The sequence below is a fragment of the Balaenoptera borealis genome, assembly GCF_965194805.1.
Source record: "Balaenoptera borealis genome assembly, chromosome: 1".
Classification (NCBI taxonomy): domain Eukaryota; kingdom Metazoa; phylum Chordata; class Mammalia; order Artiodactyla; family Balaenopteridae; genus Balaenoptera; species Balaenoptera borealis.
In genome coordinates, this window is record NC_138860.1 from 115652054 (window position 1) to 115673744 (window position 21691).

Consider the following 21691-nt stretch of genomic DNA (forward strand, 5'->3'; position numbering starts at 1 on the left):
AGACCTGACTTCCAAAGAACTTGACTGAATGCATGTAATGGAACCTCTCATCACTAAATTCTTAAGAATAATCCCTTTTTAGAACCTCCATCCCCATATCCGCATCATGCTTTGGAAATGAAAAGCATTCGTTTAATGCATGAGGGAATAGCTGAAGAAGTGAAGAATAATATTGAATATCATGTCCAGTTCAAACTCCTTGGGAGAATTGGGTTGGGAGGATGGAATTACCCAAGTTGGACTGTGCCCAGTGCACCAGGCTTAAGTTATTGGATAAGAGTATATTAGAAAAATGAATTTTGGCAGCCAACAAAATATTCTCTTTATGTGGAAGTAAGTGACCTTGGATTTAGTTTCTTTTAAAGACTGGTTTTCTCTGGCAGGGGCAAGAGATGATACTTTGTAGGAGCCAGGATTTTGCAGTGACAGCAGCAGTACCAGGAAATTTGGGGGTGGTTGTCCTGCGTCCACTTCTCAGCATCCATTAGAGTAGGAATGTGATGGTCCAAATCTGCTTCTTGTTTTGCCAGTATTTGGTCTCTTCTGGAGAATCACCCATGATTGTAGCTGACTGTATTCCAAGATTCGTGAGCCTTGGCACCTGAATCAGGTACCTATGGATAAAAAGAAACCATTTATTTATTCCTTTCTTCTTTCTGTCTTCTTACTCCCCTGTTTAACTGTCCCAAATTGTCAGCAAATGAGTCAAGTGTTCAACATCTTTTTCCAGAGAGACTGAGTTTGGAAAAGCTGATACAGTCCATCATACTGTTTCTCAGCGAGTTTACCGTGACATTCTGGGATTTTGAAAAGACATCTTTTCTGTGTCAAGCCATCCTAGGGTAGCTTTATACCCCTTTGTTCATCTTTGGCAAGACAGATGAAGGACAGGGCAGTAACACAGCAGGATGAAAGGGAGAGAGTGGCGGGATGAAAGGTGGCGATATGGACGTCGGCAGTGGAGGGTGCAGATGGAGCAAGAGGGAAAACAGCAGGGAGGGCTGAGCGACCTCCTTGTCTGAACTGCTCCATATTCCGGCATGTCCCTAAAACTGGAAGAGAACTTAAACAGTGGAGGCCTTCTCTGAGGTATTTATAGTCTTTGCTAATAAGGTCATAAATAATCACCTTTATCGTGAAACTAAATAGAGTATGTAATGCCGGTCATGGTGGGGTTTGGAGGAAACCACCCCAAAACACCTCCCCTACCAGCCTGGTCTGGTGCCTACAAGCTCTGTTCCCATCCTTTCTTTGAGCAAAAGCCCTGTCTCTCAAAGCCCCTGTGAAAATGCTGGCATTTTACCTGGGAGGGGAGGGAGGTCAGTTGTCTGGAATGGGGTTGGTTTATTTGGCTGTCAGCTAAGAATTCAAGAGATTGTAGCTGGAGAGTTTGGAGTGGGGGCGGGAAGGTGGGGTGGCAGCTGCAATTGCTTTCACACTGGAGAGCTCTGGGGAGGCAAGAGCAGCAATAAAAGACACCTGTTTGGGGCCAATTAGGTGAGTCAGAAGATTAGCGGCAACATGTGTGAGCTACAAAAGGACCATTGCTTTGCTTCTCCCCTTCAAATCTCCCACAAGAATATCTCCTGTGGCCACTCTGATGGGACACGTGCAGGGAAGGGAACTCTGGGAAATGCAGTTCTGCCTCACCAAGTGGACACTTATCAAGCCAGCCTGCCAGGCCAGCTGCTTCCATATCCTGCAGACTTTCCATGACACCACATCGCCCCTCTCCAAATGGCCTTCTAAGTTATTTCTTCATTCTTCCTAGTTCAGCCTAGTTTAAGTATTGATACCACAGGCCTCGAGCAGGGTTAGTGCTGGGGGCAGCATGGAGGAGAAAGACGACTCGGAGGTTAGTGTCTTCTCGGGGAGATCCAACCACAGATGAAACTCCAGCTGCAAAGGAAAAGGGTCTCATCCTTGGGGTGTATACAGTAGGGGTCAGGCATTTTGTTTTTCTTTACCCCTAGCCCTCCAATACCTCCTTCTCACATAGCCAGCTACCAGGTGCACTTATGCAGTTTCTGTCCTGCACAAAGATGTCCAACCAAGGAGGAATGGAGCCCTACTTCTCTCATTGGGCTCACAAGTGCGTCAGCCTTGAGGAATAAAAAATGTTTCCGATCCAAGGCCCTGAAGGAGGCACATTTTTACAGTTTGCACAAAGGCACTGGATGTGTAGCCGCGCCCCTTGAGTCACCTGCCTGTAGCTGTCTCACTTTTTTTTTTTTTTTTCCATTTGGGAAAGCCGAGCCAGGGTGGTGTGCCTGGACTTCACAGATTGCCCTCAGACGAACTCAGCTCCTGGCCTTCCTGTCTGGAGCCTGAGTGCACCTCCAGGTGAGGAAGGTAAGAGCTGAGAGGAGGAAAGTCCTCCCAAAGCATCGGTACAATGGTACCTTCATTATGATTTTGAAGAGTTTCTCCTTTTCTTGTTGAGGGTCAGCAGAGCATTTCAATCAGAAACTGAGCTTGATAGAGGAGGATTTGGGGTGTGTGTGTGTGTTGTAGGAAGTGAGGCGATAGAAGCACATTTTCAAAGAACCAACTTCCCATCAAGATGAGAGGCAGACTGTTGACTGATTTTGGCTACATACAGTCTGTGACCTCACAGAATAGGAATGTGTCTTATCAGGATGCCCTGATAGCTTAGTATCCACTGAGGATGCTTCTTTCTTTCCTGCTGCCTGTCATGGCTCAGACCCACCTGCTTTAGCACTTCCAGCCTTTTGCTCTGATGTCCCTCTGAGCTTTTGCTTTGGCCCTTATAGCCTGGCACACTCCTGGTGGTGCTATTATGGGATGGCTAACTGGAGCTGGTTTTGGACAATTCTTCATATTTCCTTTTAAGCATCAAATGAAATACTGAAAGTATGTAATGCTTGTGATTAAAACTGTAGTGGAAAGTACATCTGGCCCACACCAGATTCTGCTCTAAGAATCAAAAAGAGATGAACTAGTTGGCTAAAGAGCAAACATACATTGTTTTCGAGGCTTTCTGATGTAGACACAATGAATCACCATTATGTGGTAGGCACTTTGTGCTATTTAGGGGTCCAGGCCTGGAGCCATTCACATACCCACATCTGTAGACCCAACCCAAAGTACAACTATGCCATTTAGGAAGTCTGTTCTTATGTTCCTGGATCCTTACTAATTCTTTTATCTGCATCCCTTTCTGTCCTCTCTGGAACTTCATAATTCTTTACTCTTTTTTGCAACATGGAAAAATACAAATAATCATAGTTAGTTAATGTGTATTACATACTTGGCATGTACAAGGTATTGTGCCGAGCACGTTACATAAATTGAATGCTATTATCCAATAAATATTTATATAGGACTTATTATATATTAGAAGATGTTCCAGGTGCTGGGGTTACGGAATAAAGCAGACAAAAATCCCTTCTGTATGGAATTTACATTCCAAAGGGAGATAAAGAGAATTTAAAAGGTAAAATATATGATAAAGATGATGATAAACGCATTGTAGAAAAATAAAATGAGAGAGGGTGCTAGGAAGTGCTGGTGAGGGTTGAGGAGCAGACGGCGTGGGTAAGTAGGGCGGATGGCAACACCGAAAGCTGACCCACATGACATCTCTGTAAGACAGATAATACTGCTATCCTCATTTCACAGATGAAGAAACTGAGGCTTAGAATATAAAAACTTTTTCTCAAGAATAGATCTACCCGCTCTTCTTCCGCCAGAGTCTATCCCTCCCAGAAGCATTTGCTATAACTTCCTTCCTAGCTGTAGAATGCAAAGCAATTGTACACAGTTGAGGAATTATATCAGCAGTGGCTATGCCAGAAGTGTGAGAAAGGAAATGTTCCGTTTCTTGTGGCTCCTACAATCACGATGGTTTAGCTGGCTTGCTTACCTTGTCTCCCTCTTGAGATAGGACAGACCTCTGCATGATGCTCGGCAGGGTTCTATGGCCATAGGACTAAGACTTCAAAAAAAAAAAAAAAACTCAGCCAATTTTAAAAAACAGACTTTATTATTTAGAGCAGTTTTAGGTTTGCAGCAAAATTGAGCGGAAAGTACAGAGAGTTCCCACACCACCCCCCATGCCCACCCTGCCAGCCTCCCCACTATTGACATCTGGCTAGTCTTTTATTTACAAGGGTAACTTCTTCCCTGTCCTGTTCCTTTCTCATGTATTAAATCTGGGCTGCAGATTCAAACACTATCACTCACTAGGTGCTGAGGCCCCGATTCACACCTGGGCTGCCCCATCCATCAGGGGCCGGCCGTTCTCTCTCTTTGCGAGGAGGACGCAGTGCAGGCGGAGGAGGTCAGAAGGACATGCAGGAAACACGGACGGACAGACGGCTGTGCTCCTGAGTGCTTGCAGGGCAGCGAACTGCTGCAGGTCTGAGGCCATCCCCGCCTCGTAGCCCTGTCAATTCAACCAACCTTCCCCTGCCGGCCAAGGTTATGCGATTTCCTAGGAATTTCTCAGCCCTGGGTTTCCCCTTTTGCTTTTCAGTTTCTCACTGTGAGTCAGCTCACCTTGCCCTCCAGACTTGCCTAAAAACTCCATATTGGATGTTGAGCCGTGAATAAATTCCTGTCTGCTGCCACGTGCTGAGTCACCGGGGACTCCTCACTGACTCCTGCCTGCCTTTTGGGCTGGGGGGCTTGCCCTAGGGCCGAGAGGAAGCAGCGGCCAGCGGGATAACCACACCTTCAGGCAGAGGCACTTCTGAGAAGCCGTCCTCCATCCTCGGGGTGAAAATGTGTCATCAGCCAGGCGGGTGGGAGAGGTGCATGGGGTGGGGTCGGGGGTGACATCATGCCCGATCTTTCCTGCCAGATTGGAGGGGAGGTCATGCTTAAGCTTGACTTTTGAGGGAAAAGGAGGTGGAGTCATTGATGAGCTTTCTCTACTTGCGAGTCAGGGGATGAGGTCACATCTGGGTTTGTCTTCTTTAGAAGAGTGAGCTCATGCTGCTCTTTCCCATATTTTGGGTCCTGGAGTGAGGAGACAGCGTTCACTGTGCTAGGATTTGCCTTCTTTAAGAGGCTGGGGACGTTAGGAAGCTGCTGTGCCTTCACAGGGAAGGGCTTGCTTCTCCCTGGGAAGGTGCCTGAGGAAGCAGCCCTCTGGGGCAGCACAGTGTTGGAGAGTTCTGCTGTTCTGCTTGGGACATCCAAGGCCACACTATGATTTTCATAGGCCCCTTCCTCCATGAAAAAAGATTAAGAATTTTCTTTTATAACTGTGTTGGTATAGAGATGAATAGAATCCAGACTGGAATCATTATTACATATGCATTATTATATTCATTTTCTTCTGATTTTAAAAGAAAATGAAAACATTCTCGTGGGTCTCTAAGAAGTTTCACGGGCCTTAGGCTCTCTCTGCCTAATGGATAAATTGGCCCCGAGGTCAGGGGTCTCCTCATCTTCAGAAAGGAATCTGGGGCTGGAGCAAAACACACAGGGCACCATCGGCTCCCCGCCCTCCCTTTGCCTGACTGAGATGTTCTGACGGGAACTGGGCTATGAGACCGCGCAGAATGCAGCCTGTCTTCTTGTGCAGACAGGGCACTGAGCAGAGGCAGAGTGGCCCGCCGGGCAACAGGCTTGCTTACGAGGACTGACGTCCGGTGACCTGCCCTTACGCTAAGTACATAATTCATCCAAGAGCAGATACTAGTCATCTCCTCAGGCACAGGCAGAGATCCACGGGGGCAGGATTTGGAAATTCATGTCAGGTGATCAGTGTTGAGGAAGCCATATAAGGTAAGAGTGATCACATACAGTATTCACATTCATTCATTCAACAAACATTTATTGAACATCAGCTATGTGCTCAGCATCAGGCCTTGGGGGATACAAGTTCTGACATTCATGGAACTTTCATAAATATTGTACCCTGTACATTCTCCAAGGCATCTATGTATAGCCACAGATAAGGTGGGAAAAAGGGGAGGGAGAAAACCATTAAATTGTGAGAAGCCATGTCACCTACTACCTGCCAGCAGCCTGATGTGCACTGTCACTTGATCTTCTCACCACCCCATGAAGCATAAATGTAAAGGTACGTGCATACCTCTGGTTGAGATACGTGCAGCGTCACTATGGGTGCCACACCTGAAGTGTGATTGCCTGCCCCAGACACACTCAGCAACTGGGCACAGCAGCCAGTAGAACATGGAATGAGAGGTCTGCTGGGCAGGAAAGTTCTGCAAACGGAAGTCAAGTTTCAAGGACCAAACCTAGCTGGGGTCAAAATCCTGGGATGTACAGAACAGGAATCTCAGATCAGCCAGTCTCCTTCAGGCAGGCACTGACGATCTGGGCACATGCGGTTCCGGAAGCAGGGGGTCAGAAACCACAGCCCTGGAGACCTGGACCCAAGCGAGGTGAACGCCAGTCCTACAGAGGGAGCTGTCTGCTCCTGACTTGTTTTTGCCATGTGCTGGTGTGTGTGTGTGTGTGAACATCAACTGGGGCACAGGGAACTGGGTTCCAGGTATTCACAGGAGCCAGCAATCTAGCAGTTTCTGGATGAACCCTGTTGCCTCCTGAGGCAGGGTTAGATTATTGTGTTGACCTCTCAAAAATGTGAAATTGCTTGTTCGTTTTACACTGCCATAGCATCTACTGATTGAAATGATCGAAAATGTACTTAAAAATAATACAAACAGGTATTTTTCTTCACAGGCTTCTTATACTGTCCTTGTTTTTCTCTTATATACTGAGACTCACGTATAACCCAGTCCTGCCCCACCCAGGCTTGGTCACATAATAGTAACTCAACAGAATAATATGCTGAGACCCATAGTTGCCATCATCTGTCCATTAACTAACCTCTATTTCTGCTTCTAAGCCCAAACCCCATTACCCACCCAAGTTACTTTAGAAATAGATGATTTTTTCTTCTTTCCCCTCGAAGTATCTGACCAAACCAAGAGCATGTGAGTCTTTGGATGAGATCCAGTCTTCCCAATCTGTATGGTCTTCCCTCCCTCCCTCCCTTTCCCCCTTCCTTCCTTCCTTCCTCCCTTCCTTCCTTCCTTCCTTCCCTCCTTTCCTCCCTTCCTTCTGAGTAGTAAGTAGAGTATATAGAACGTAATTTAATCTGTTTTAGTTGATAATGAAAATCCTTCTGGAAATTCAGATTCACCATTAGGAATTATTTTCATTGGATAGAATGATGAATATTCATGTATGAAGTCTATAGACTAGTCTGAATTGATAAATCCTTGAGAAATGTCCTGAAAGTTGGTGGTGAGCAATCCTCAATTTAGAGTCACTTTTTTTGTGATTTCCCATTTTCTCCTAAAACTCAAAGGCAGAAGAATTTCTGATTAACTGAAGTTTCTGGTTATTTGGTCTCTGGTTAAAGCTTTCTTTGCCACTTCTTCTCGTCTTTTCCTGATACATCTGGGTTAAAATATTAGGAAGAACCTAACAAAGGAAAAGCCCTGCTCTTTATAAACCGTCCACATATTTGTCTGCAAGATCATCTTCATGTTCATAATTATCTCTAGTTGAAAACACTTTATCTTGATTAATTAAAGCACTTCTGCTGCTACCAACAGCAGGGAAGAGTCTCTGGAAAGGACTCCAAAGTCACTTAGCCTCTTTAAAACCTCTACTGTCCACAAGTCTAGACAAGCACATGTCTGCCACCACTTTAATATTTTATCTAGCATAGCAGAATTGTGGCAATTACACATTTTCAATTACTTCTGTCACACTTGAACTCTACCCACATAATTAACGACCTCAACTTTTAAAAAATGCTTTTCTGTTTTAAATTCCATATATTTTCATTGTAGAAGATTATAAAATACAGAGAAACATAAAGAAAAGTACAAAGATCACCCTTAATCACACTACTAAGTGATAAACATTAACATTTTGGTGAATATCCTTCAAGTATCTTTTTTTATTTACACAATTGTTTATATTCAACTTAAATCTTACATTTTAATAGGGATTTGTTATTTTTCCACTAAAAAATATATCACAGATATTTGTTCCATGCAGGTAAGTATTCATACACAACGTGACCTTTAATGGCTATGTAGTGTCCAGTTGTGTAGATGTATCGTGATTTAGTTAATAAATCTACTGGGAACCACAATTAGGTTGTTGTCATTTTTTTTCACTGTTGTATGTGATAGAGACATAGACAGCCTTGTACATAAATCTCTGCAAGAAATCCCAATTACTTCCTTATGGCAAATTCCCAGAAATGGAAGAGTTGGCTGACAGGGCTTAAACATTTTCAAGTCTTTTGCTAAAATACTGCCAAACTTGTCTCCAGAAAGAATGTACCAATACTAGTGAGGCTGAACACTGTTTTACATGTTTAATTGGCCATTTGTATGCGAGCCTTAGGGAATGGTTCATTAATGCCATCTACTCAATTTCCTAATGTGAAGGCTATCTTTTACTTATTGGTTTGTAGGTGAGCTAATTGTTAGGTAGTTTCCTCTGTCAGATCATTTCCAAAAATAAATTTTATGGCAATGTTTGTTTTATACACTTCTTTTTTGTCACCTTCTCTAAGAAGGTTATGGTAAGTGAATGCATGTTAAAAACCCGCCAGATTACTTTGCTTCCAAATTTGCAAGTAATGTTTCTCCTAAGTCTACTCATATAATTATTCTGTTTTGAAATTTTGCAGTGACTCCTTTTCACCTTCAGGATGAAAATGAAACTCACTAGAAAAAAGCAACATACCTGACCTAGCAGCAGATTTCTTCTGGAGCTGTGCTGTTCGATACACACTAGATCTGATGTTAAGCATTCTCACCACACACAGAAAAGAATAATAGAGTGCAGGAGGAAACTGTTAGAGGTGATTGATATGTCTGTGGCATAGACTGTGGTGATGAGTTCACAGGTGTACACTTACCTCCAAACTTATCAAGCTGTATACATCAATTATGCACAGCTTTTTGTATGTCAATCATACCTTAATAAAGTGGTTTAAAAACACAGTAGCCACTAGCCACATGTGGCTACTTAAATTTTTAAAATGAAACAAAATTAAAATTTCTGTTCCTCACCTGCTCAACAGCCACACATAGTGAGTGGCTAACTTTTTGAACAGTGACGATATAAAACTTTTCCATCACCGCAAACGGTTCTGGACACAACTGATCAACAGATTTAGCTTTTTCCAGTGTCTGGATCTGCTCTCTTCTATACCTCCTAGCCTCTACGTAGAATGCCCTTCTCCTTTTCTTTGGCTAATTCCCACATATCCTGCAGATCAGCTTTCACCTACTCTGGAGAAGTGTCTCCTAACCACTCATGTCTCCAGCCTGGATTGCATGCCCTTCTGTGGCCCATTGGAGCCCTGGGCATAGAATGCCCACTACAGTCAACTGCAGATGTCGGTTCACTGGTCCTTGTCCTCTACCAGCTCACTGAAGGAAGAGTATGTCTGCAACTTCTGATTCCCCAGGACCCAGCTTAGTTTCTGGAAAATGGACAAAGCTTAGTGTATGTTGAATAAATGGTCTGCCCATCATTTGCCCCCATCCTGTACAAATGCAGTGAGTGGTTTATTCTTAAAAATTCTCAAGAACTAAAAAGTATACCAAAAGAAGTATTTAAGGAACAATATATTTATTTTAGGAATACAGTTATTAACTGTAATAAAGTAATGAAATCCATGGGCATGCTTTATGAACCGCCTCATAAAAGATAGTTACAACAGCAATACTCTAACCTTTCTCCTGATAGAGATATAGACATATTACCTTTATACTTCAACAAATATACATCATTGGAATAATTACAAACCATTTCCTCTTAATAATTCTCATAAAAAATAAAAGCTTTTCTGTTATCCTTAATCTTCCTGACTCTCTCTGGGTTCTTCATCGCCTGTTCCTTCTAAATTGACAGAATATTGCTGGAGAATGTGCATTTGTGAGCACCAGGTCCAGGGTGCTTTTTTATCTTTTAATTAAAAAAATCACAATTCATATATATTTCTTAGAGAAAAAAATAAAATACTGATACATGTAAAAAAATAAAGGATAACTCACTCATAATCCCATCACCAGATGACAACCTCTGCTTGCATCTGACATATAACTTCCTTCAGTCTTTCTCCATGAAGAGATATTTTTTTTGTTTCTTGCAAAAGTGAGATCATACTGTCCTTAGATTTTAATTTTTTTCAATTAACACATCATAAATAAGTTTATTTATCAAGAAATATGTCTGTAACATTATTTTAAATGTCTATCTAGTATTTAAAATAACACTGTCCGCTTTTTGGAAGCTTAGATTGTTTCCAATCTTTTTTTTTCTTCTTCTTCTTGTTAATAGTGCTGTGACGGCTCTCCTTCTGACTAAATGCTTTCCAGGGATCTATAGATCTGAATGTGTTCTCCTCCAAGGCAGAAACAAGGAATGACCTTCTTTTGGGGCTATAGAGAGAAGAGGTGATTACAAACCTGCCCAGACCAACCCAGAAACAAACCAACCAAATTAATGGGTCAGTGGACCACTGTTAGAAAACCATCTGAGGTTACAGCTTACCTGCTAATGCTTCTCTGGGAGGTGCAATGGCAAGGTCGTGAAAATGAGGGGAAAAGAAAAGCAAGGCAGGGAAGGAGGAAAGTGAGTACTTGTTAACGAGTTGGTTACAGCTTCACGATAAAGCACAGCTGGTTTCTTGGTGACATGGGACAGCTCTGGCAGGGCATAACAAACAACTCAGCCTCAGAATGATCCATAGCAGGGAGGATCCTTGGGTCTCCTTTCTCTCTTTGGTTCAAGTAAATCCCGCCGGCATGACCTCCCCCTCACTTCCAGGTTGTGTCACCTGGTCAGCTCCGGACAGCGGTCGCTATGGGGCGGTGTTTCCTCTAGGTCTGAAAGTGGTTGGAAGAGTGAGGGACTCCTTGGGTGTAGTCAGGGTGAGCACGGGTTACAGAGATGCTTCCACCATGGCAGGCTCACGGGGTCCTGACAGAACCTGAGCCCCACCCTGAGAGAGGCAGGAAGTGCAAATAAACTAAGAAATGGTACCAGCAGAGGAGGCGGATAACCTCTGGCCTTTCAACCTGTAGTTTTCCCAGTAGGCCTATCAAAGTCCTTGGTTTTGAGAAAGAAAGGGATTCTGCAGAGTGCTACTAGCCACGTGAAACACCAAGTCCCATTCTCCCCAGGAGGCAGGACGGGAATGCAGCATTGTGAAGAATGGGAAAAGGAAATTAAGTTCTGTGGGCAGGAAAGCTCCACCTTTCCTCTGGGGACAGAAAAAGAGCAAGAGGTCAGACGGGGACACTTGGCTGAGTCCAACCACGTCCTCCTCTGCATCTTCTGGTCTGGACCCTCCAGCCCACGTGACTCAAGCCAGCAGCCGGGCTCAGCCAGGAGCCGGCTTCAGAGAGGGTGGGCAGATACAAACTGTACATCTTGTTGTGCCCTGAGACCCACAGCACCTCCAAATGAGCATCCCCAAACCACAAGGGGCAGGGGCAGAGGGGGGAGGTTTTGACTCGAGAATGACACTAAGAGTTCAGTTTAATTGAGTGGTTTCTTTTATGACTTTCCAGACTCTAAACAAGGCAAGTTTCCCGCAATCAGCTGGTCTATTAAAAAAACGGCAGCAAAGGAAGAAAGTAGGGTGTGAAAGAAGAGGAAGAGGCAGGGACAAAGGAGAATGAGTCTAGGTGCTTTCCCTGAGGTCTCCCATGCCAAGGACAAGTTAAAGCAACACATTACTGTTTATGAGTCTCATTATGCACGGCCAAGTTTGCTCTGGGCATTGTCAGTCTGCCCACACTTGGCTTCTCCTTGCAGCCTTTGGTTTTCTTCAAGACCAGATGGTAGTTTTTTCTTTTTACAAGGATTTGAAAACAGAGAGGAAGGTCTCAGACAGCCTCTGTAAGATTATCCAGGCTTGGAATGTAACTGAGGATAGGCTTAAATTCCTTCCTGTTTCCCACTGCCTGAAGGATAAACCAAAGAGCTCTCTGGTGTTGGTGGCATATCCAGGGCGCCCTCAAGCCGATCTGTCCATCCTTACTTCCCATCCATTTCAATGGCTCTTGATCCTTCCCTGCCCCTAAGACCTCCAATGACATCATGGGCCTCTCAGGCCTCTGTGCCCACTCAAAAACCTCTTTCCCCACAGTGCTCTCAATTCTTCCTGGGTGTCACCTGCATCAGGACTCGGCTCAGGTTCACCTCCTGAAACCCTTCCTATCATCAGGTGAATCTGACTGCACCCTCCCTGTGCTCATGTGTAGTGTGAATGGACATCTAGGTGAGCTCTCGGAACACACTGTAGCTATTGGAGACACGGCTGTCATTTCCTACTACATTATGAAATATTTAAACACAGGAATCATATTCATTTTTGATCTTTCAGCATCTAGAACAGTGCCTGGTACCTGGAACGTGCTCAGAAAATGCTGGTTGGTGGAGAAAGCGCCTGTGTTTCCAGAGTAGTACAGTTGGTCCTGTGGATACAGAGGGCTGCCTATTCTACACTATTTTATATAAGGGACTTGAGCATCCATGGATTTTGGTATCTGCACAGGAGTCCTGGAGCTGTGAAAGGAAAATCAAAATGGCACCAGTGTTACTAAGAGAGCCCTCTAAATAGAACTGGGAGGCCATTGAGGAAGTGTGACTTGTACACATCTCGCCCGCATAGAATCTGAACTTTTGACCACTTATTGTCTTAAACGCAGGCACCCAGAACAACTGCCAGAAACTCAAGATGCTTACCCAACCCTTACCTTAAATCAACTGGTGACAGCCTATCCCTTAAGGACAAATATTTCTTTTCTTTTGTCAGAGTATAGCCTCATGGCTTTTGCCTTTATAAGCCCCTGACTCTTTCTTTTCCCTGGAACACTCTTTTGGCTTTACCTGAATCTGTCTCCCAAAATGCAATTTTTCAGACCCCAAATAAACATTTTTCCTATTTGTAGCCTTCTGGGCTTTTTTGTTCCACAGAACCAATCCCCTACAGATATCTAGGGACGACTTAACTGCATTTACACGCCTGCTACACCACTCATCATGCTGCCCAATGGTAACTGCTTACCTGTGGCTCTCCTGGGATGCTCCAGCTCCTTGAGGGCAAAAGACAATGCCTTTGAGACGATGCCTAGCACATTCTAGGTGCTAAATAAGTGTTGACTTTCGGAAAATGTGCAGTATTGTAGGCTACTTTTTACATTACCCAGAGCTCATTACATAGTCATAATAACACAAGCAAATTTCTTGAGGGCAAGCATTGAGCTAAGCACGTCTTACACATTACACAACTAATCATCACAACAGCCTTTAAGATGGGTACCCCTCCCCCACCACCCTCCATTGTATGATGAGGAGACTATGACTCAAGGAGCTAAGTGATTTGCTGTAATATACACATCCAGACAGTGGCAGAGATGAGATGTAAACTCTGGTTTGAATTCAGGTGCTATGAAGCAGCCAGCATTCGGGCTCTAGCCCTTCCTCCCCATATCTCCAGTTACCTTTCAACATCTGAACTTCCAAGAAAAGGGAACAAGTCTTCCTCCCCTAACTCTACCCACTTCTCCTCACAGTTACCACTAACTGCTCCTCCATATAGCTGACCAGCCACTTGGTTGACTGCATTATTACTACATTGTCATTCCATTTTACTTTTTGGCTATCAAACTTTAGGTTGTATCATAGAGACCTTGAAAATAGCTATGACTTGTGGCTGAGGGTGCAAGAATGGAATACTATGCAGCCATAAAAAGGAATGAAATAATGCCATTTGCAGCAACATGGATGGACCTAGAGATTATCATACTAAGTGAAGTAAGTCAGCCAGAGAAAGACAAATTCCATTTGATATCACTTATACATGGAATCTAAAATATGACACAAATGAACATATTTACGAAACAGAAACAGACTCGCAGACATAGAGAACAGACTTGTGGTTGCCAAGGGGGAGGGGGAGTTGGGGAGGGATGGATTGGGAGTTTGGGATGAGCAGATGCAAATTACTATATCCAGAATGGATAAACAACAAGGTCCTGCTGTATAGCACAGGGAACTATATTCAATATCTTGTGATAAACCATCCTGTGATGAAAGAATATGAAAAAGAATGTATATATATGTATAACTGAATCACTTTGCTGTACAGCAGAAATTAACAAAACATTGTAAATCAGCTATACTTCAATAAAATAAATTAAAGAAAAAGAAGAAATTTACAACTTAGTAAGGACAGACTTGGTACCAGCATTAGGATATATAACGTTTTAGTACTTCCTGAGAAGGGCCAAAATATGGATATCTTTAACATAAACAGAGGCCAGAGAGTTTACATTAACTTTCCCAAAGTCATACATCAGGTACATGGAGAGTGACGATTTGAATTCACATTGGATTCCAGGGCCTGTATTGGAAATGTAGGTCAGGCCTAGATTATGGTAGATCTTGAAAGGAAGTCTAAGACTGTATTAAGAAGACAGCGAGAAGGTTTTTGAACAGAGGAGCAATAAGATCAGAACTAGACTTTGGAAAACTAGTCTAGTAACGGAGAAGAGAAAGTGAGGGTGGAGGGACGAGAGGTCTGTGGGGAGACCATTTAGGAAGCTGCTGCCATGACTAGTTACGCTTAGATGAGCTTTGCTCTCGGACACATTACGGTGTGTTGAGATAAAGGACAAATGGAAATGCCCAGAAGCTAGCTGGAGGTGAGAGGTGGAAGAGAAGTGGTAATTAGAGGCAGAGATCTGGGAGTGGCTACAGAAAGGCTGCAGACAAAGCCCTGAAAGTAAATGAGGTCACTAGTGGCTGGGCTAAGAAGGAAGGGGGCCGAAGGAGTGAGGATTAAGCTTGGAGATTCGGCATTTTCAGAGGGAAGGAGAAAGGCAGGGAATTTTGAAGACAGGAGGAATAGTCAGAGAGGTGCAGCTCAGAGCAACGACTTGTAACAAACTGGCTGATAAGACAACTTAACAGCAGACATGAGAACTCCTCTTATGGGATGCAAGTGTGTGAGAAAAACTGTGATAAGCTGCCAGGGTGACAGGGGTGAGAGCGAGGAAGTAGATAGCAGGAGAAAGTTAAACTACCCGGTGCTGGAAGTGAGGAATTTGAGATTAGGGCTGTGGTGGAGCAGAGAAAAGACCAGAGGGCTGGGGAGAGGGAAGGATGGGGGTGGGGAGGGGTGGGGGGAGGGGTGATAAGGAAGGTAGAGGGGATGGCCAAATCCCTCCGTAGACTGGCTGAAGGGCTGTTACAAAATTAGGGCTCTAAGGTGGCTTTCATGGCTCTCATGAATGCTCTGTATCTCTCCAAACCTTCATTAAAATCTGAAATGCACCAAAGCCCGGTGTGTGCACTGGGGGAAATCAAGGAAAGGGCAGATCGTCTTTCAGGTGTAGAACAGGCATCAAACAGGGGGAACAGTGAGTATGAGCGGAAGACATTCTATAGAAACAGAGGTTCAGAGCCAGTGGCCTGAATCCATAACCATACCAGAAATTTGTGGACTTTGGGGAGGACACTGGACTTCCAACGGGCATGGAATGGGGGAATAGCCAATTTCATCTAAATCTTGAGACATTCAGACTCCAGCTGACACCTGTGGTACAACCTTATGGTGGAAGACATGCCCTTCAATAGTTATTCCTTCTGAATGAACTAAATATGCTGGTGGATTTTAGAGAGGGAACATGAGCGAGGAGAGCCCTCAGTGAACTGGTTTGGAGATTTAGTAGGATGCAAGGAGAACACAGATCTCAAGGCAGCATTACATAGCTCACATCAGCTGTAGCAGGGCAGGTTGCCCAGCTGTGAGTCATTAGTCTAAATTGTCTGCTGGAGAACATCTCTGGGACTTTTCTGGTCCATTTGCTCATGAGTATTTGTTTCCTAGAAAACTTTCCCAGCCCCCAAATGTTCTTCCTGAGCTAGAAGGATAGGACCTAACAGATAAGGCTGCTGCAAGCAAGGGGTCAGAGGCTTCAGAGACCTGTTCTTGCTGCCTGTCCTGCAGTCACTGTGAGGGTTTGTCAGGAAGGGAGCTAGGGAGGGAGACAGCTTCTGTGCCTGGAAAAGAACGGAAGCTGAGGAACTTGGCTAAGGGACCACGGCAGGGCTCTGCAGTTTTCCCCACAGACACTGATAAGACTTTTCCTCTTATTAATTTGTGTAAGTAACAGACCCAGGGTGTAGGCATGTTTGTGTACACATGCATCCCTGAGCAACTGAGGAAATTTTGGCTGACACTGGGAGAAACATATGATAATCAAATAAAATTTCTGAAAGCACCTTGCTTATACCCTGTCAAAAAGTTGACGATTTTTAAGATGTGATTCAATAAAATGAAATGATGGCTTTCTTCCAGTTATTTCGTAATAGTTATTCTGCCAGGCTCTCCCAGCTTGCCCAAAGAAATTAGAAACAGAAGGAGTGAAGAAAATACTAGCTTTCTCAATTCTCTGGTTTTTTTACAATAATCACCAGATATGCTGAAAGATTGTATGAAGTTTGTGAGTGTACTTGGCCTTCATGGATCTTGTATTTCTTAGCTACAATTGCTAGTGAACATCAGTTATGGAGAGGTGCTGCCCAACGGTTGAAGAGGATGGTATATATAGTGTGACAGATTATATTTTTCACAGGCGCCTCAACAATATCTCCTGCTCCACATATGCTTCTTACAATGTGACATGGACACTCCTCCTGTTGAAAAGTGGGGTTCTGTGTCCCCGCTCCTCTGCCCCTGAACTGGACAAGATTTACAGCTATTTCAACCAATGGCAGAAGTGATATCATAAAATGTGAGGCACTACGCTTTCTGCCTGTTGGAATAGTCGCCTCAGAGCCCTAAGCTATCATCTAAGATCTCTGACTACCCTGAAGCTGACATCCTGTGAGGAAGCCCAGGCTGTATGGAGAGGCCCAGCTGAGGTTCCAGCCAACAGCCAGAATCAAATGCCAGACGTGGGAGTGAAGATGTCTCCAGAAGATTCTAGCTTCCAGTCACCGAGTCTTCCCAACTGAGGTCCCAGACATCATGGAGCAGAGATAAGCTGCCTTTGCTGTGCCCTTTCCGAATTCCCTATCCACAGAATCTGGGAGTGTAGTAAAATAATTGTTTCACCCTATTACGTTTTGGGGTGGTTTGTTACAAGGCAATAGTAATTGGTACAGTTATGAAACCAGGAGCCCTATGTGGTCCCCGAGTCCTCCTGAGATACTTTGTGGAAGAGTTAGAGCTTCTTGGAATACTATTTGAAAACCTCTGGACTAACCAAGGGCTCCAAATTCCGTGTTTCTAAGAAACCTGGAATTTAATAGCTTTATCAAGAAAGAGAATTGTCTTGCTCAGTGTTATGAACTGAATTGTGTCCCCCCAAAAGATGAAGTCCTAACCCCCAGTACCTGTGAATGTGAACTTATTTGGAAATAAGGTCTTTGCAGATTATCAACTTAAGATGGGGGCATCAGGGTGGGCTCTGATCCAATATTCTGTGTCCTTATAAAAAGGAGAAGTTTGGACACAGAGACACACACAGAGATAACGCCATATGAAGATGAAGGCAGAGATTGGGTGATGCATCTATCAGCCAAGGATTACCAAAGATTACCAACAAACCATAGACATATGGAACAGATTCTCCCTCACAGCCCTCAGAAGGAACCAACCCTGCTTTCACTTTGACCTAGAACTGTGAGACAATAATTTTCTGTTTGTTTAAGCCACCCAGTATGTGGTAGTTTGTTACGGCAGCTCTGGGAAAATAATACATTCGAGAACCAGTTTGAACAGGAATGATGGCCCTTTATATCTCCAAGGCCCTCAGTTAATGCAAGTTAGGTCTTTTGATTCATTCAGCAATATCTTTTCAAGGTCCATCTCATAGAAGTCACAATGGGAAGCATTTTAGAAAAATACAAAGATAAATTAAGTCTTGGTTTCCACAATCATTGGAACACCAACTCTGGAAGGAGAGATATGATAAGCCCTAAAATAACCATAGTACAAGTGATAAGTGCCCTAGATAATGAGGCATGTAGAAAGTGTTAAGAGAAATTCTGAATAAGTCTTAAAATTCTTTTAAAAAGTCTCAGTGATCTTAGTATAAGTAGAGCCAAAATTAGATTTGGATGGACAGAGTTGAAGGTAGAAGGGGCATTTCTATGAATGTCTAACACTCAGTGGGTCCCTGGCTAATCGATTAAAGTACATAGGTAAAGTATAACTCCTTTATTGTCAGGTCTATTTAAAGCATTTATAGAGTCCTAGATACATTTTTGTATAATGATTGTTTCCTCCCTGTACACATAAGAAAAAAATGTGTATGAGTCTAAACATTTTAAAACAACCTAGAACGCAACTTCTGTCTTACAAGCATTTACTACAAGGTTTTAGAGTCAACTTTCAGGCATTTTTGATGCAAGTTCTTTTTTTTTTTTTTTTTTTAGTTTTATTTTTATTGGAGTATAGTTGATTTACAATGTTGTGTTAGTTTCAAGTGTACAGCAAAGTGACTCAGTTATACATATACATATATCCACTCTTTTTTTAGATTCTTTTCCCATATAGGTCATTACAGAGTACTGAGTTGAGTTCCCTGTGCTATATAGTAGGTTCTTATTAGTTATCTATTTTATATATAACAGTGTGTATATGTCAATCCCAATCTCCCAATTTATCCCTTCCTCCATCTATCCCCTGATGCAAGTTCTTGATCAGATTTATAATTAAAGCTCTCAATAGTCACTAGTAGTTTCTTTTTAAAAAATTATTTCTTTTCATTTATTTTATTGTATCAGTTTCTGAGTTAGGAAAAGTTATTTGAAAATAATGGTCTAGCTAGTTTTCCATACTTGAGATTTGATTGTTTTCACATTGTTGGTAGAATTGAAGGGCAACAAATCAGCCTGAAGTTTAGAAAGTGCACTGAGCACCCTTTATCAGGGGGTTCCCCGTTGACTCACACCTCTACTCCCCATACTACCCCACAACAAACAAAAGCCTTATGTAATATAAATCAGGTATTTAATCCCTCTGACATTTTTCATATTTCCCATTTGAAACCAATTCAGTTTCTTTAAGAGGTTATTTGGCCTTAAAATATTTACGTAGCTAAATGTTTAGACTGAGTAGTTTTGATTGAAGCTGAATCTCTAGTTTTCAATTTCACAAGCAGAAACTCATTTTAAATACTTCCTCACTTCTCATAATAACCTAGAATAGAAAATAATCTTAAAATTATATATATATATATATATATATATATATATATATATATATATATATATGAAGTACTTTTCTGTACACATGAAGCTAACACTACATTGTAAATCAACCATACTTCAATTAAAAAAAAAAACAAAGGGGAAAAATACTTCCTTACTAAAGTTAGGGCAGTTAACATCCTGTCTTTGTTTCTGGATGCATAAAACAACTAAACCTGTTAGCATGCTGATATTGTTAAGGCTTAGAATGTGACTCCCAAGAAAATATGCAAGTTGCATCACCAGAGGCTAGAACCTGGGGAGAATTAAGATAAAACCCTGAATAAATAATAAGTCCTGAATAAAGTCTTCCTTACCATTCTAACAAGTGTCAGATTAATTTTTTCTTTAACACCACTTAGAGGTCATTAATGTACATGGCCTCAGGTTTTTGTTGAGATTGGCTACATCATAAAGTATTTTTCATAAAGCAATTTAAATCATTAAGAAATATAATTTATACATACAACTCAGTGGGCATAAATGGAACACATCAACTATTTCATAAACTTGTGGACATTTATTTCTCAAATTTACAATGATTGTAGCTTCACATTTCGCATTGATTTTATTTATTCTTGGACTAAATCAGCCTGAGATGTTGAAAGCTGTTCAAATGTTACTTAGAGTATGATTTTAACAAAATTATTCCACATAATCTATGTGAAATTAAAACGGAATCCCAAGAACCTTGTAATTCAGATTGAAGAAATGTAATTTTTTCCTATACCAAAATCTCTGCTGAATAGTTGATTTTTTTTTCTTAGAAGAACTATGGAGGAGATATAAAATGCAAAACTTGCATGTTGCCTCTTTGTGTCACTTTCCCCAAGATCTGTATTACATGAAACTAATAAGAATGGAACTAAATACTTTTTTAACGGTGCTAAACGTAACCTGAGTTGAAATAAAATTAATTCCACAACAAGGACCTACTGTATAGCACAGGGAATTATATTCAATATCTTGTAATAACCTATAACATAAAAGAATCTGAAAAAGAATATATCTGTATATATCTGTATCTGTATATCTGAATCACTTTGCTATATACCTGAAACTATCACAACATTGTAAATCAACTATTCTTCAATTTAAAAAATTAATTCCTTAAATGTTTAAAAAAATAAAGTCCATCTTCTAATTGTTCGTAAACTTTATAAAAGAAGAATCCCTGAATCAAAGTAATCAGAATGGTCATTTCTGTTCTGATGTTTGGTAATAAAATCTTTGCCTAATGTTGTGTTTTTTATGCAAAATCTCCAAACTCTGAAAATACTTCATCACTTATGGTATGCCTGATCACATAAATATTTACTTGTACCTTGCCTTGTTCAAAAATGTTTAAATATGAAATCTAAAGTATAACCTGTATTCAAAGATTTACACACAAAAATAATGTAGCTTATGAAGAGCTTTTCACTTTTTCCTACTTGGATATTTAGGATGACATTTAAATGTACATTCAGAAATATGCAGGCCTTGTGCTATGGCTATTTAAGTATCCCACTGAGTCTAAACTGGCTTTAGTGACTACTCTCTTCATATACTTCTTCATCCAAATCAAAGTGCTTATCTTATATCTTGCTAGCCAACATTAATGAATAACTGAATCAATCTAGTTAATTTCAGTGTTTATCTCAATAATCTGTACAAATGAAAGGACTGGAAGATGGGGCAGTGGAAGGTGGCCGTGGACAAGAGACTTTTTCTTATGTGCAAATAGCACTGAAATCACCAGATGTCTCTAATCTGCTGCCCATCTCAGTTCTTGTCTCCCACGTTTCTCCAGATCTCTCACAAACTCCCTTCTAAGTTTCTGATACACACATTCGCAAGGCCTCTCTCACCACACTCACAATCTTTCCTCATCTCAACAGTTCTTCTCCAAAGGATTATCAGTAAAATAACTGAGTCATAAATAACTATAGAAAAATATGTAAAGTGACAATTTAGCTTCGAAATTTACCAGTCACAATTTTCTTATGCATAAGTGGTACATAAAGTTTTCTTATAAAGGGCTTCCTTAAGCCTGGGGTGTATGTGTTTAACTAGGGGAGGCCTTCTGGTTGTACAGAACCATTCTGATTTCTTTAACGACAATCATTACCATAAAAGTATTTACTGAAAGCTGGGCTGGACAGCCATTGTACAATCTGATCTGGCAAATGCACAGAAACTGCACTCCAGATTACACAGTAAGGCACTAATTACCCAAATGAAACTCCAGGGGCACCTTGGGGAGATGCAGTACAGAGAATTAAGGAAGGAAATAATTAGTCACAATTGCAGAAACTAGCTAAATACAAAGTGAAAGAAAGCATGCGGCCTATTTCCTGCAGAGTACAGGAAGCCTTAATAACAGAATATGCAAAAATACAAGAGAAATCCAAAAGAGAAACATGATTTGTACAAATGAATAAGAAAGGGACCAATCTCA

General features: G+C 42.0%; 1 protein-coding gene across 7 annotated transcripts in view; it reads left to right on the top strand.

The window, feature by feature from the left end:
• Positions 1-21600, top strand: part of LOC309626183 (uncharacterized protein) — a gene marked incomplete at its 5' end in the record, with an annotated part of 82262 nt that extends 60662 nt beyond the window's left edge. Inside the window, 2 exons of one of the 7 annotated variants that reach the window (XM_082386744.1) lie at positions 531-2352; positions 4472-8650. The other 6 variants (XM_082386743.1, XM_082386745.1, XM_082386748.1 and 3 more) reach the window with 6 other exon arrangements.
• Between the last annotated feature and the right edge of the window lie 91 nt (positions 21601-21691).